This window comes from Equus caballus, chromosome 5 (genome assembly GCF_041296265.1).
Source record: "Equus caballus isolate H_3958 breed thoroughbred chromosome 5, TB-T2T, whole genome shotgun sequence".
NCBI lineage: Eukaryota > Metazoa > Chordata > Mammalia > Perissodactyla > Equidae > Equus > Equus caballus.
The window spans coordinates 80765745-80770744 of record NC_091688.1 but is presented as its reverse complement, the minus strand read 5'-3'; positions in this window follow the sequence as shown (position 1 = coordinate 80770744).

Sequence of the window (5000 nt, the reverse complement as noted above, 5' to 3'; positions counted from 1 at the left end):
GTGGAATGAGTGTTTCCTCCTTTCTGATCCCCTTGGGCTGTATACACACCTCCATCTTATGCTTGTTTCATTGCATCAGTGCAGGGCATGCCTTATTCACCTCTTGTATCTTGTACCTTCAGACTCATCACAGTGGAGAATCAATGACTGGCCTGCTTTGCTCTATACAAAGACATTTAGAATAATATAAAATATAAAAAGTTTCTATTAGTGATTGAGATCCAACCTAAGATCCATTGTTGATATGAACTGCAGTTGGGCTCCAACATAACAAGGTGTCCCTCTGACAACCAGAAGAATCAGCCCTTTTCTAAGTTCAGCCCTTCCTAATCTACAGAGAACTTCCACACATGCCGTCACTTGAAACTTACAAGCATTTTGAAAATCAGCACATGGAGGCAGCAAGAGGCCTGGGCCTAGTCCTCATTTTGCTACTCACTAGTAGTGTGACCTTGGACAAGTCATTTCACCTCACTAGTGACATATGTACATTTCACCCTAATGGTCTCATCTGTAAAATGAAGGAGTTATAGTGTATCACTCATTTTTAACTTCCCTTTTCAAACAAAATCTTCCATGTTCTTCCAATGCATAACAATCAGAGCAGAAGCAGGCTGGCAGCCCAGTCTGTCACTCACTGGAGCTACTTCTGAGGTCTTCCATAGAAGCCCCTGGCACACAGTTTGATGTCCATGCTACTAGAGAACGCTTAAAATGCCTTTTTAGAGCTATCATTGAATATTCACTATCTGCAATATGCAGATAGAAAAAAAGGATGATAGACTCAAAGTCACAGCACTAAAATGTGATATCAGGGCCGAAACCCAGGCCCCTATTACATACTGAAGAGCAAACTACCCTTCGCGTTAACAGATTAGAGCAGTGAGGGGGCTGACTGCACAGCTGATCATCTTTATCGAGCCACAGCAGTGCAGAAGGGGGCCGAGAGTTCTGAGTCCATCAGTAAGTTTTCTAGTGTCTCACAGCCATGGAGCTGGAAGGAACCACAGAGGCGGTAAGGTGATTCCACAGAAATCTCTGACAGATCAACCAAGTCTCTGCTTAAATACCTTCAGTGAGGTCTTCCGCATAATTGACGTGTTCATCTCAAAGCTCCACGTAGCTTTTCCAGCCTAGACCTGTCTCTTGGAACAGGATAGAACAAAGCAGCCTTTCTAAAATTTCTAAGAGCACTAGACCCAATTCTTTGGTGGTTTTAACTTTGTCTCTTATGTCAATTTAAAGCAAAGTATCTTTTAGCAGAATCTTAAATTCAACATCACTTCAACTTGCTTTTTCTTACTCTTAAGGACTTTGCATGCCAGTGATCCTCCCTGTCTCAGATGTCTCAGAACATTTACCATTTCAAACAATGGCTGTGCCAGCCATATGCTGTTGCAGATCAGAGAGGGCATGAGAACGTCTGACACTGCAGAGGAAAAGAAAGCTTTACGGTCACCTTTTCCCTCCTCCTCTTTCACCAAGTGCGAGCTTGAGCCTCCCAGATTGGCAGAGTCCCTCCGGCTAGAGAAAAGCCAGTGAGGGTTGTGAGTGGAAGTTTACGCCTGTGAAAGATGCTGAGGCTTCTATGGCCTAGAGATCAGCCGCACAGTACTTTTGCAGTGACACTTTGAAATCTTGCGATCCTGATGAAAGGAGCGTGTATGTGTACATATCTGGGAGCAGGAGAGTGAGGAAGTGTTTAGGGGGCCAGGGAGTCTTCCAGTAGCTCCACAATTGGCAGATGAGATAAAAACTGCAGCAACATGAAAAGTCAGGGCCATTGACAATTGAAAATATTGGCATGGGACACAGAGGCCTCTTGGCTGGATTAGGACCAGATGGGTAATAGGCCTCCTCAGCTGTTCATCTTGATAATTAAAGTAAATCTTGCACCTGTGATACAAAATTAGCTCAGAAACCAAAGATAACTATGGGTAAAGTACGTTTGTTGCTTTGAACACAAAGGCTTACTATCAAGAGGAATCTAGTTAAGAAGCATTTAGTTCGGAGGAAAACTAAAGAACAATTTCTGGCTATTAACTCCTTGTCACCTGGGCTGATTTAAAAGTAGTTAAAAAACTCACTCTGAAAAGCTTTCCCCAAGAAGCCAGATCCAAGTACTGCACTGAATGATTCCGTTAATTTAGTAATTGAACGTATTTGAAAGCTACAACTAAAGCCCGTCCTGAAGCAGCCTCCTGTGAAATAAGCTTCAATAGTACGGCTCAGGGCATGAGAGCACTGGACTGAGCGACCAAGCGACCTTAGTTGGTCCTATCTCTGCTGCTAAGTGAACTTCGACAGATCCTTTGGTTTCTCTGATCTACAAAACGGGGAGATTGGACCAGGGCACTCAAACTCAGATTCCATGAAACTTCTAACCAAAGGTTTGAACTCACAGAGCCCTAGCAGAGAGTGTCAATGAAAAAGAGGCTTCCAGTGAGTCTTCGTTTTAAATACCTGGATGGAAGGGGCCACAATAACCAAAATTTCAACTGCTTAAAGATGCTGGCACACACAGGATGGATGCATTTTATCTTCACAGAAATTGCTTTGCATGGCTAATATTCCTAACTTGCTAAAATGTAGGCCCAAACAGAGGCTGGTTTCAACTTGTATGATCAGCTCTCAACAAGGTAGCTGTCCACCTACGTAGGGGGAGATTTTCACACCTCAAGTGAAAAAAAGTTATGCACAATTACTGGTTTAGAATGTATTCTTCTCAAGGTATGTTGGATTCCTTTCACTGGTTAGTAAGACCTGGGTGATTTTCTGAATTTCTAAGTATTAGTAATTTTGCCATATTAAATATGATCAAGTTGCTGAAATTGAACACTCCACATCTCAAGTGGATTTTAGTAGCAAATCAGCCAACCACAACCTCCATGTATGATATAAGAGCCTGGGAGGAGATGGACAAATAAGGACTAGGACTTGCTCAGGTGGCCAGAGAAGACTAGAGGGAGCTGAAGCCCAAATATGGCATTGCTGTGGATTCCCTCTTCCCTGCTAGGTGAAAATGTTCCAGTAGTCAGAATAAATGTCTCTCTGAAAGCGTCATTAACAACACATCCAATTCCAAACACACCTGTCCCTCTCAAGAACACCCAGACTGTGAGGCCAGGGGTGGGAGCAAAGAGGAGTAAACAGCACTGCCGCTCCTTCACTCTTCGGGCATTTCTCCTTATTTCAGTATCTGCAGTTGAGTTAAACTGATTAAACTACATGGGTGACTTAGGGAGAATCTGGAAAAACGAGCATTTTAATTCCTTTAGTTTTAATACTTACAAGAATATAAGCTCCATTCCCTTAAAAAAGCAAACATATCCTCTGCCCCAGATTAATCTTTAAAATCAGTTCTGCTGATCCAAGCTTTTTAAATGCATAGAAAACAAAAAATAAACCAAGATGTTGACATATCTGAGTGGCAGGGGCTAGGTGGGTTTTTTTTCCCCTTTATGCTTATCTGCATTTTTCTAGTTATCTAATGCATTTTTGTAACCAGGAAAGTGAAAAGATTAAGCAAATCATATTACTCTACCTGAACCACAACTATATTTAAATAATGAGCATAGCAAAATAGCAGGAAAGAAAAAATTACCAGTATACTGGTAGTTATTTTGGGGTGGCTTATGGGTATTTTCATTATGCATTTTCCAAATGTTCTACAGTTACTTGTACTGACCTTTGAAAATTGCAAAAACAACTATTTTAAGATCTAGTTAACTGGTTGCCGCTTGCAGATATTCTTTACCGAATGGGAAGTTTTGTGATCAATCACTAGAATCTGGGGAGCACAGAGGGGGAGGAGGACCGCTCTCAGTCCACACCTGGAAAGATGGAGAAGCGTGGCACTGGGGACCACTGATGGTGCCCAGGAGGTGCCAATGACCTAAGTTTTCTTCTTTCTGGGTCTCACTCTGGGTAGGATGGGTTCTGACTGCCTGGAGTATAAATTTCATCACTGGCCTTGGGATCTTGTATTTGGGTTATAGTATGCCTGTGATGCTCTCTCTGGTGTTCTCCCCCAGCTTTGAGGGTCATACATTTTGCACAAGGGAGAAATACCGTTTGTCTTCATGGTCCAATACCCACCCCCATTCCGTGGTCAATAGAAATGACAGTGGAGGTCTGATCTTCTAGAGGGAAAGTCTCTCTCTGGACCAGAGTCTGCATCTGCTCACCAAGCCACAATAAGAGATTGTTCTTCTCACCTAATGATAACCTCTTTATGTGTAAGAACCACGACATCTGTTTTAAACCAGTGCAGTTGACAGTGGTGACGGTTAGCATGGATTCAAGTCCCCTGCTCAAATACCTAGCTGGTAAAAGGGCAAAATTTTGTTGGTCTTCACTTACATTGCCTAACAGTCAAGAGAACTGAAATCAATGTTCTTCAAAGAGTGATATGCAAAACACCTACACATCACATTCACCTGGGGGGGGGGGGGGGCTGCTTGTTAAAAAAAATTCCTGGACATTCCCAAGCCCAATGACCTTCATTTCAAATATTCTTTATGAATATCCCAAAAAGTAAAAATAAGAATTGTAGATATGCAGATTCTATAAAATGAAATGTTAACATCCAAAAATTGAAATCTGTTGACCTACTGCTAATTATTTGCCAGCATCATCATCTCTGCTCAATAAGCTCACTGAGGAAAAACACATACATACTTAACATTTTTCTCTCTCTCAAGCCAGTGCCTTTCAAGGTCCAGTTCATCACTTCTTTTTTAATATATATATATAAATAAATCACACAGACACCCTTTCAAACTGCAAACTAAATATGTTCTTGATATCAAGAGTAGTTCTCAAAAGCTTTTCTATTGCCATGATTTTATTAACATAAAAAAACTAAATATATATATGAAAAAAACCCAGAAGACAAGGACCTCTATCAGCTTCATTAGCTGCAATATGTATTATTTGTAATTGTATATTATAAATTATAAATTACATATAACATGTAATTTACCTTAACAAAAACTTTA